Source organism: Ovis canadensis, chromosome 6 (assembly GCF_042477335.2).
Source record: "Ovis canadensis isolate MfBH-ARS-UI-01 breed Bighorn chromosome 6, ARS-UI_OviCan_v2, whole genome shotgun sequence".
Classification (NCBI taxonomy): Eukaryota; Metazoa; Chordata; class Mammalia; order Artiodactyla; family Bovidae; genus Ovis; species Ovis canadensis.
This window is the reverse complement of record NC_091250.1, coordinates 53,238,882-53,251,020: the sequence shown is the minus strand read 5'-3', so window position 1 is coordinate 53,251,020 and position 12,139 is coordinate 53,238,882. Positions and strand designations below refer to the sequence as shown.

Sequence of the window (12,139 nt, the reverse complement as noted above, 5' to 3'; positions counted from 1 at the left end):
ATTTTGCAAAGTTTAAGGGAAGGATCCCTAAATGGCATTTTATTTATTAAGCTGCTAACATTAGGGGGTTTATCCACCAAAGTATGTGGAATTTATTGCATCAATTTGCCCTATGTAAGTTCAACCAGAGAATCACCTGATGAAAACAAAACTTTCCCTTTTTGTATTGAGGTATAATTCATATACAACATTATATTAGTTTCACATGTACAACATAATGATTTGATATTTGTATATATTGTGAAATGATCACCACAAGCCTAGTCAACATTCAAGAACTAAAAGTATTTTTGGCCTTGCCACACAGCTTGAGCAATCCTAGTTCCCTGACCAGGGACAGAATCAGTGCCCCTTGCAGCGGAAGTGTAGAGTCCTAACCACTGGACTACCAGGGAATTCCCCAAAAATGTTTTAATTTAAATCATCCCAGTGTATGAGCTGGAATTCAAATTACAGTCTTAACATATTTTGTCTCATAGGGGCTTCCCCGGTGGCTCAGATGGTAAAGAATCTTGTCTCATTATGATACATAAATTATGCTATCTGATTATATTTTGTACAAATTAAATTTGCTGTGACTTTAACTAGTTTTTTACCTATCACACTAGGAATTTTTTTATCATCTTAAAGATGAGAATGACTGAGGCTCAAAGTGGTCAATCAGTTTGTCTTAAGTTACAGAGCCAGAACTTAACCCAAGTATATTTGTCTCTAAGTTTGTCTTTTCATGTATAACTCTAACCAATGTCTACTTTCCCATGCAGCTCCCAGGGCAGTGGGGGTGAAGTGCTCAGAGCCGATGTGAGAGCAGTGCAGTGTGGAGGCCTTGGTGTGTCCTGGTGTTCCCCTCCCTGTCCCTGGTTATAGACCTACTAAATGCATTGTGCTGGCCCTTTTCCATCTCTTTTATACTCTGATTTTCTCAAGGTTCAGTTCAGTTCAGTCACTCAGTCATGTCCAACTCTTTGCGACCCCATGAATCACAGCACGGCAGGCCTCCCTGTCCATCACCAACTCCTGGAGTTCACTCAAACTCATGTCCATCGAGTCTGTGATGCCATCCAGCCATCTCATCCTCTGTCGTCCCCTTCTCTTCCTGCCCTCACTCCCTCCCAGCATCAGGGTCTTTTCCAATGAGTCAGCTCTTCACATCAGGTGGCCAAAGTATTTGAGTTTCAGCTTCAACATCAGTCCTTCCAATGAACACTCAAGGTAGCCACTTAATTAAAGCTTAAGTATCAATGCTCTGATGTCATTATAACTTAAATTTAAAACTAAGTATGTCATATATCCATAGAAAGATAGGTACATTAATGTTTACTGTAGCTTTTTTCATGCCAGAAAAAAATGGAAAATTGGAAACATTTCATACTCCATTAACTAGAGTATGAATAATCAAATTGTGGTATATTTATATAATGCAATATTACTCATCAATAAAAACAGTGAACTACTGATACATGATCAAACTGAATGGATATAAAAAGTATGATGCTCAATGGAAGAAGTCAGACATGAAAGAAGACTTACTGTACAATTTCATTTCTATAAACTTCAAGAGATAGCAGGGACTTCCCTGGTGGTCCAATGGCTAAGACTCCATGATCCCAATGCAGGAGACTTGGGCTCAATCTCTGGTCAGGGAACTAGATCCCACATGCCACAACTAAAAAAACCTACAGGCCACAACTAAAAATCCTACATGCCACAGCTAAGTCCTGGTGCAGACAAATAAATAAACATTTTTTAAAAAGAGAGATAAAAAAACTTATCTATGGGATGAAAAGCAGACTTATGGTTGACTGTCAGACAAAGGGAACAGAGTAGGAAAGAATATGAGAGAACTTTTAGAGTAAGGCAAATGCTCTGTGTTGACCTGGATATAAACAATTATCAAAACCTAACGAACTGTTCACTTAAGATCTATGTAGTTTACTATTTGTATTTATACTTTAATTTTTTTAAATACCAAATTTGTTAAAGGCCCTAAGGTTGAACTGGAGTCTGAATCTATTTTAAGCCTTAACAGCTTTGAAACAAATATTAGGTTTATTCTAGCAAGTATGCTTAACTTACTGCATCAACTCTGCCTTACATGGACACAATCACAGGACCACTGGCCAAAGCATGGTGCAGTTAACAAGGAAAATGAAAAGGGATTCTGAGTTAGATCGTCTAAAGAGTTAAGCTGAAAATAGCACCATGGTTGTTTTTACAGCTGGATACTACAGTAACTACTGTTCTCCATATACATAAAGGTGTTTGAAAGTTTCAAGTGGGTCCTCAAGTTTCTTCCTTAGTGTGCTTGCTAAAAATGTAATTCCATTTGTAGAGCCTATAACTTTGCTATGGTTCTAAAGAATAATGTGAATGTGAAAATGAAATAGAAGAAACCCTGTAGTAAGAGGCAGGCAAATTGATTTCCAATCCTCTGGAGATGAAATTAATTCATGTATTTTGGAGCTGATTAAGTATTTTTCATATATTTAAAACAATGAAAAAAATCTCTCACTTCAACTAAGTTTACACTTACCCACATGGGAATCTTTAAAAAGTTTCCTGAGAATGTGTTTTTTTTTTCTTTAGTTTTGTTAAGTTTGCTATCTGTTCTTTGAGAAAGAAAAAAAAGTCAAATGCAAAAATATAAAAGGCTTTGTCTGATGGCTTCTTTTGTCATCTTAGAAGACAGATATCAAAATGCCATGAGTGAGCTTACCTTAGACTCTTCACAAAGAAATTATGGACAATTTTAATTTTATTGGGATAATTTTGTATCTTGTTATTGGGATATTTTTGTATCCCTAGTATTCATTTGTCATTGCGCCTAGTACCTAGCAGGTATTGAAAATGATGGATAGATGAACTGATGGATGGATGGATAAGAATTTTGGAAAGTCTATGGCTTACAACATCACAGACTTACCAAGAGAAAAAAACGGCTTCTATTACTACTGACTTATCTATATCAATTTGGACCTCATGAAAAAACTGAAATTAAGAGGCTCCTCCCTCCATGGGTACCTTTGTGGTCATTAAGTGGACAAAGAGGTCTATAGACTTTGAGTGTATGGAATATTATTGCTTAGCAACAGTGTGTTTTAGAAAATTATACTCTTCCTTCAAATTTTTGGACAAGTGTCTGCTGCTGCTGCTAAGTCACTTCAGTTGTGTCCGACTCTGTGTGACCCCATAGACAGCAGCCCACCAGGCTCCCCCATCCCTGGGATTCTCCAAGCAAGAACACTGGAGTGGGTTGCCATTTCCTTCTCCAATGTGTGAAAGTGAAGTCGCTCAGTTGTGTCCAACTTCTAGTGACCCCACGGACTGCAACCTACCAGGCTCCCCCATCCATGGGATTTTCCAGGCAAGAGTACTGGAGTGGGGTGCCATTGCCTTCTCTAGGACAAGTGTCTAGATTACGTTCATCAAATTCTCTCTTGAAATATGAATTTTATTCTAGGAAACAAATGAAACAAAAAAGATTTTCCCACCAGTGTCATGAAAGAGCTTTGTGAAGTTCTGAATTTCTGTGCCTTTCTTATGATTAGGCACAGTAAAGTGTTTAGTTTCTCTATTAGATCTATCTTTTCCTGCCACTATCTTTGTTCCCACCTCCTACCCCCACTCCTGCTACTCCAGCTCTCATTGGTATTATGCTTGTATCTTCTCCATGGGCCCCTGAACTGGACAGAGGTCCTTTACAATCCAATGCTTCATTTGATACACTCTGCTTCCTCCTTTGCAGCCCTTTAGATTTGGTTGTTCTCAAATAATATGTTCTTTCGTGAGGCACCCCCCGTCCATTCCTGAACAGAATCTACCACCAAACTTAAAATACCCAAACCCCTGGGGAACTTCTGTCTCCCATGGTGGCCAACACTTCTTCTACCACAGAGACCATTCCTGGTCTCTCATGGGTGGCGGCTTCTCACTGACACAGTAACACCAACAGAAGGAAAGGCTCTACCAATTTACCTTAATAAAATATGAACTTGAATGTGGAGTAGGAGCTCTTGAGCTATTACAGGAAAACATAATTACAAGGAGGACTTGACTCTGGTTTTGAATCAGCCTGAAATTGTAGGCAAATCCCTTGACCCCCACCCTACGTGTAAAGCCACAAGACTAAGGGAGGACATCATCTCCTGATGCCAGCTCATCAGATTTCAAGAAAAATAAGTTCCATGTATTTTAAAAGATTTTCTAACTTGGTGGATTTATATCACAAAAACTTGAATTTAATCGGCTCTCCAGTCCACCATCCCATACTATTTTCCTTTTACTATTGGGAATATTGAACTTAGCCTTTTGGAGAAGTTGTTTAATTTTATATTTCTACCAAAGAATAATTATTTCTAGGCTTTTAGATACCTGTATGTAAAAATGCCAAAACCCTCACCTTTTTTGCATATAAAGGTTATTCTTTCAAAAGAGAGACTTTGTCATATATCAGGTGGAAGAGGCATTTCAACATTTTTGATGGTGACAGTGATGTCAGTGACAGAAGATCATGTTTTCCAGAGTTGTTGAATTTCTTGCTTAATCTGATTGATTTTATTTCTGACTTGGCCTATTATTTAGTAAACTTGTCATTACTTTATTCCATCTGATTTTATTATAAGTTGTTTAATTTTTTTTAGATTTTAAATGTTGAGGAGAGACATGTCATCTTATCCTTTGCCTCTGAGCATGGCTGTGCCTGGAGAATACAAGATACAGATATCCATCTTGAGTTTAACATATCTTTAAGAGGCTGCTCCTGACCTTCAGCGTGCCTGCTCCTCAGCCATGGTGCCCTCCAGGAAGTTCTTCGTTGGAGGGAACTGGAAGATGAACGGGAGGAAGAACAATCTACGGGAACTCATCAACACTCTGAATGCGGCCAAGGTGCCGGCCAACACCGCGGTGGTTTGCGCACCCCTTACCACCTACAGTGACTTCGCCCAGCAGAAGCTGGATCCCAAGACTGCTGTGGCTGCACAGAACTGTTACAAAGTGGTCAACGGGGCCTTTACGGGGGAGATCAGCCCTGGCATGATCAAAGATCTTGGAGCCACGTGGGTAGTCCTGGGGCACTCCGAGAGAAGGCATGTCTTTGGGGAGTCAGATGAGCTGATTGGGCAGAAAGTAGCCCCTGGCAGAGGGACTTGGAGTGATTGCCTGCACTGGGGAGAAGTTAGATGAGAGGGAAGCTGGCATCACTGAGAAGGTCATTTTCGAGCAAACCAAGGTCATCACAGATAACGCAAAGTATTGGAGCAAGGTTGTCTTGGCCTATGAGCCTGTGTGGGCCTTGGTACTGGCAAGATGGCGACACCCCAACAGGCCCAGGAAGTACACGAAAAGCTCCGGGGATGGCTTAAGTCCAACGTCTCTGATGCAGTGGCTCAGAGCGCCCGCATCACTTATGGGGGTTCTGGGACGGGGGCAACCTGCAAGGAGCTGGCAAGCCAGCCTGATGTGGATGGCTTCCTTGTGGGCGGTGCTTCCCTCAAGCCTGAGTTCCTCGACATCATCAATGCCAAACAATAAACCCTGTCCATCTCCGCTACCCTTCCTGCCGAGCCAGGGACTAGGTAGCTCAGAAGCCCAGTAACTGTACTGACCCCCGACCTCCACACACGCTTCTCGTGGCGTTGCCTGACCCCTCTCGTGGCCGAATCCAAAGCTCCTCTTCCTTTACCGTCTACACCTTACCTTGTCGTGGTTGGGACCAGAACCATCCCGCCTCCACTTACTGTACCCGTTGGAACTAAACCTGTCACCAAGGTGGCTCCTTCTTAGCTGAGAGGTGGGAGGGTGGTTTGCTCGTGCGTCCCCTTAGTCCCCAGTGAAGACGGGAGAGAACCGGTCCTGTCCCGTCTCCCGCCATGAGGCCAAGGGCTGAGAGAAAGCCCTGTCCTCAGCTGAGGCCAGGGCGCTGCTCCCTCCCACGGTGCCAATGCCTGTGGTCTGAGCAGTCCTGCGTGTGGGGGAATAAATGCCTGGCACTGAAAAAATAAATAAATAAATAAATAAAACGTCTTTAAGAAATGTTTTTCTTGAGCATTAAAATTTTGAATCTAGATAACTAATATTTTGTGGGACTTCCCTGGCAGTCTAGTGGTTAAGAATCTGCCTTTTAATGCAGGAAATGGTTCAAATCCTGATCAGAGAACTAAGATCCCACATGCCACTGGGCAACTAAGCCCGTAGGCCACAACTAGAGAGAAGCCCACTTGCTACAGAGAAGAGCCCACATGCTGCAATTAAGACCTGATGCAGCAAAATAATAGTAATAATAAAGGAATAAAATTAATTAAAATAACTGCTAATCTATTCCTTAGAGCAGTGCATAGGATTAAGAGCAGGAAGAACTTGCATACCAAATCCTGTTATAGTAGGAAGACTTTGTCCATAGTAATGAGCATGAGAAAATCAGTCATTCAGTTTGTCACCCTATATCTAAGAAGCTCTTTCTATAGGTGTAGTACCATGACAGCAACACAGAGAGTTATTTGGGAGCAGAGAAAAACAGTGAATTAACTAGAAAATACCAAAAGGAAAAGAAAAAACCCTAAAACTAAAAAAAATTTTAGGGCAGAGGATCTAGATGAAAGCCCAGATACGAGGATAAAAAATCAGCTGGAAGAAAATGAGACATACACGTAAAGATTACTCTTCCAAAATGGAGAAACTTGCTTGGAATGCATTGGACCATGGGTATCCCGAGGAATCTACACTGGACACATTCAAGCAGAACATACCAAACTAAATCCAGTAAATGTCCACTATGTGAACAGCTGGCCTCAGCTGTGTTGTAACCTTTACGGCTGATGCAACAGAATGAGCCATATCATACAAAATTACAACACAAGACCACAACTAAAGACTGGCAGTGATTTGTTTTATGTGGAATCACAAACTGTCATTATTGCAGGTCATTTCAGAAGGTCCAAGTCAGTGGAAAACCTAAGGAATACCAAAAATATAACCCTAGCTAGTAACTAAGACTATATTTGTCAATTGTGCAATCCCTGAAATGATGATTTCTGAGAACACATTTCTCGTATTTTGGTGTTTTCATATTTGGTATTTCTAGTATTTTGGTATTTCCACTGAAGAATGTGCTGATAAATATACTAGGTGTTTGAATTTCACAAAGTAAACATTCAGGTTTTTCACGAAGTAATTGAATAATCAAGTAATAGCACAAAACCTTATCATTGGTAAGTAAAAATTTGCCTCCAGCTCAAAACACAAAGAAGGTATAAGAAAATTATTAACTAAAAAGTGAGATCAAAATAATCCTTCAGTCTGTTCACATATAGAAAAGAGTGTTCTTTCCTTACTATGGCTGATATAAATAGGTATAGACATGACAGCGCTCTGGAAATCATTATCGGTTCCCTTCCCCATTCTCTTAGATATTACAATGGTCCACAGCCTTTCAAAGTTCAATTCTATGATTCCTTAGTATTTAATTTCTCTCTTTAGGAAGATGGGCTTCCCTGGTGGCTCAGTGGTAAGGAATCTGCCTGCAGTGAAGGAGATGCAGGAGACCTGGGTTTGATGCCTGGGTGAGTCTTTGCTGAAGCGACTGAGCACACACAATCAGGGAGATATATTAGATTAATTTTTTCTTATTATTGGACAATAATGGAAAAAATAGGTTGAGAAACACTGTGATAGATGGCCTTTCAGTCTTCATTCTTAGTTAGTCAGCCATTATTTCAAGAATATTTATTAAATAAATGTCCTACATCAGGCACTGTGATGACTGGTTGGAGATATAATGGTAAATAAGACCTTGATCCTGTTCTCAAAAATACCTAACCTATTCAGAGGTCATGAGAGATAAGCAACCAGCCCTGATAGAGAAGGGTCATTACTATCACAGGAGTGCTTTGGAAACATAGAAGGGATGCCAACCTAACCAAAGTGAGGCTAGGAACCAGGACAGGTTTCCTAAAGGATGTGACTTCAGAACTGAGCCCTGAATGACCGGTCAGAGTTAGACAGACAAAGACAGCATGTGTCAGAGCCTAGAGAAAGAGACGTGGTAAAAAGGAAGGAAATGAAATACTTTAGCATGGCTTGAGCTTAGTGTGAGACAGGAAATTAAAGGAGCAGGACTGGAGTCATTTGTAAAAATCAATCACAAAGTGTTTTCTATGCAACTCTGAGAAGTTTAAAGTTTATCCTGAGGATCCTAGAGTCATGGAGGATTTTAAGCAGATGTTGAAAATATATTACTGAAAATGCACTTTAGATAGTTTATTTTGGCCATGGTTTGAAAAATAAAGAGGTTCTTGTAGTAGCCCATGTGAGACAACAGTGGCCAAGTAAGATGACAGTTGTAGTGAAGGTGAATGGAAGTAAGATTTAAGGGGTGTGGAATTAACAGGACCACAGTTGGGTAGGAGGGGTAAAGGATAGACACTACAAGGATGATATCAAATTTCTAGTATGAGCAATTGGAAAAAAATCCAGAAGGGCATCTGGGAATTTGAGATAATCTGGGAACTTCCAAGGGGATATTTCCATTATAAGTTTGATATGTATGACCCTGAAGGCAAGAGGAAAATTTGAATTAAAAAAAAAAACCCCAGCAGATGGATAAGTGAAACTACAGGAATGAAAAAGCTCATCCAGAAAGACTCTGGAGAATGTGAAGAGGAGATGGACAAGAAGAGAACCCTGGAAATATCAACATTTAAAAGACAGCTAGAAAAGAGGAACGCATGAGAGCAGTTGTCAAATAGCAGGTGGGGAGGAAAGAGGAAACCAGAAATGCAGTACCATGTATGCGGGAGAGACATAGAACTTTTGAAAGAGGAGAAAACAGTCAGCAGCATCAACTGCTATAGATGCTACCTAGGAAAGTGACTGAAAAGTGCTCACTACAATTAACCAGCAAGAACTCATTGGTTAACCAGAATGAAGTCATTGGTAATATTTATGAGTTAAGTTTCTACAGAATTATGGGGGCAGAGGCCACACTGCTATGGGCTGAGCAATGAGCTGAAGGTGAAGCAGTTATATCCTTAAATACTGGTATCTCTTAAGAAACTTGTCTGTTGAAGAGGAAGAGAAAAATATATGAGTAGCTAGCTAGGTGGGAATATTATGGATGAAGGGGGGTTTTGTTTCTTTGTTTTATGAAAGAAACTCAAAAATTAAATTCCAGTGAAAGAGAGCCAATAGGCAGAAGTAGATGGTAAACCAGAGAGATAAACTCCCAGGGAAGGCTGTAGAGAGATCCAACCAGATTTAACTTTCATTCATTTATCTCTTTCCAAATCTTTTTTATTCAAAATTTGAAGGAGACAAATTCAGAAACTTTCCCTTGGAGACAGGAACCACAACACAGAAAACAGTCTATAAGTATTCTTGGTTTACTTAGTTTACTGTCTGCTAATAGCACTGTGTGCTAACATATTTGCCTTCTCCTTTAGAAAAGACAAGGAATTCATTGATAAATCTTATTATTGTTCACCTGATGTCAGAAGATATGAAAACGTCCAGTCTCATGTAAATAACCATAGATGTGGTTTTCCTGACTCTGTAAATAGCAATTTAAATAGATATAGTCCTTGCCCTCTAGAATCTCACAATAAAAAACAGATGACATGGATACACATCACCACCACCAGTACCACACAAGAGAATATGATGGTTCTTAAGTAGGAATTTATATTAGGTACAGTTTGGTCTTTGTTTTTCCTGGCTGTGGAATATGTAGAAGTTTTCTGGGAAATTGATTGTGGTTAGGAAAAGTATTACTTGACTTTCACATAAACAGGAGAGGCCTGGGAGGGAAGAGGGGAGGGAGAACTTGATTGGATTATAAACATTAATCGAAATAAATGTATCTCTAGTGGCTCCCACCACCCAAGCTTATAATTCAATAAGTGATAGCAATTGATTGATTACATAAAAGTTCAGAGAGATACTGATGGAAAAATTAGGCAAAAGTTGAACAGGTAAGCCTGGTTAGAGGGCAAAAATGCATACTGGCAATAAAAAGGTTAAAGGGGTATGACACCTTAGATTGGGTAGAAAAGGGTCTAATGATGAAGTATCAAAGAGCGACCAGGCTGATGGGGAGATAGCTCATAGAAGAACACTGTAGATGTGAGGGTTGATGTCCAAACTACATACTACTTTTGGTTTCAGAGAGAAAGAGTGGATGAGGGAGATATGGAAGGAACAGTTGAAGGGTTTAGTAATAACCAGAATGTTGGCACACCCAGAATTTTTAGCATTTTTCTGATAGAGAAGACAAAACTTTGACATTTCTTCGAGAAAATTCTAGGTTATTAAGAATTCAATTAAGAGCTGCAAAGAGGCTTCACATGAAACTATGTTTTAGAATATTTATCTTCTTCTTTGTTGTGGCTGTTGTTCAGTCACTATGTTGTATCCAACTCTTTGTGACCCCGTGAACTGCAGCACCCCAGGCTTCCCTGTCCCTCATTATCTCCTGGAGCTTGTTCAGACTCATGTCCATTGAGTCAGTGATGCCATCCAACCATCTCATCCTCTGTTGCCCTCTTCTCCTCCTGCCCTCAGTCTCTTCCAGCATTACAGACTTTTCCAATGAGTAAGCTCTTTGCATCAGGTGGCCATCTACTTCTTAGACTTGGCTATTTATAAGTCAATATAGAGCATCTTGAACTCTATATTCTAGCAGGCAAGAAGTAACAAACAACGTTGAAAAGAAAAGTTGTGGGGGGAGAGTTTTTAGACTGAGAGAGTTGAATCCAAGGTAAAAAACTAGCAAGAAACACCAGGACTTCAGCTCAATCTCTGATTCTAAATCTTGTGGTCACAGAAGTCTGGGGACAGGGAAATAGGCCACAGTAATATTCTCCTCTAATATTACTACTATAACCTGGAGAGAAGTAATGAGAACTTGAAGAAAGGCAGAAGCGATAAGAAAAGAGGGAAGATGGATTTCAAAGAAACTGTGGAGGAAATATTAATAAGATTTGATACCTGAGTAAACATGGCAGGTAAGAAAGAAGTGTACATCACAATAAATGTGGGTTTTTTCCAGAAACGACTCATCACACAGTGCAACTCAGCTGTGGCATCAATGAGATGAATGTATATTCATATGGCATAAGAGAATCAGTTCATAACAACCTGTTTAAATAAAGAAGAGCATTATGATAGTGAGATTTCAACAAAAAGTTTTGTTGCATCAGCTGTGATTAAAAAAAAAAAAAGCAGTAAGGATCTGTGATTTTTTTTCTAGCACCACTCCTCAGAATGTTCCAGCTAGCATGCATGAAAAATGCAGCCAATTTAGATTAGAGGCTTCCTGGAAAGGATATATCAAGCTTAAATAATTTATAGAAAATAAGAGATTACAGAATATTGGAAACAGGAAAAGTCTTAAAGATCACTTAGTTCAATCATTTCCATTAAAAAATAACTATGTACAGACCTCTACAAACATACAAAAGTGAAGAGCATAGTATAATGAATCTCCACTGACTTATCACCAATTTGATGATTATAAATTTATGGCCAAGCTTGTTTCATCTTTTTTCCCCACCTCATGATATCTACTTCATCCATGAATATTTTAAGATTGAATCTCTAAAAGATGAGAATTCTGTATTTATGTTTTTCTTTCTGGCTTACTTCACTCTGTATAATCGGCTCCAGTTTCATCCATCTAATCAGAACTGATTCAAATGCATTCTTTTTAACGGCTGAGTAATACTCCATTGTGTATATGTACCACAGCTTTCTTATCCATTCATCTGCTGATGGATATCTAGGTTCTTACCATGTCCTGGCTATTATAAACAGTGCTGCGGAGGTGGGAGGGGGGTTCATGTTTGGGATTGCATGTACACCCGTGGTGGATTCATGTCAATGTATGGCAAAACCAATACAGTATTATAAAGTAAAATAAACTAAAAATAGAAAGTTAAAAAAAATAAAAATAAAAAAAAATAAAAGATGAGAATTCTTTTAAAAACATAATTCAGTTCAGTTCAGTCGCTTAGTCGAGTTAATAATATCATTATACATAAAACTTAACAATAATTTCTTAATACCATAAAATATGCAATTCAGTTCAGTACAGTTCAGTCGCTCAGTCATGTGCAGCTCTTTGCGACCCTATGAATTGCAGCACACC

The 12,139-nt window shown here is 39.4% G+C and overlaps 1 long non-coding RNA gene and 1 pseudogene across 1 annotated transcript in view; one reads left to right on the top strand and one right to left on the bottom strand.

The window, feature by feature from the left end:
* Positions 1 to 12,139, bottom strand: part of LOC138442425 (uncharacterized) — a 239,803-nt gene that overhangs the window by 31,990 nt on the left and 195,674 nt on the right. The gene's annotated exons all lie outside the window — the stretch shown is intronic.
* Positions 4,768 to 5,944, top strand: LOC138442894 (triosephosphate isomerase pseudogene; annotated as a pseudogene).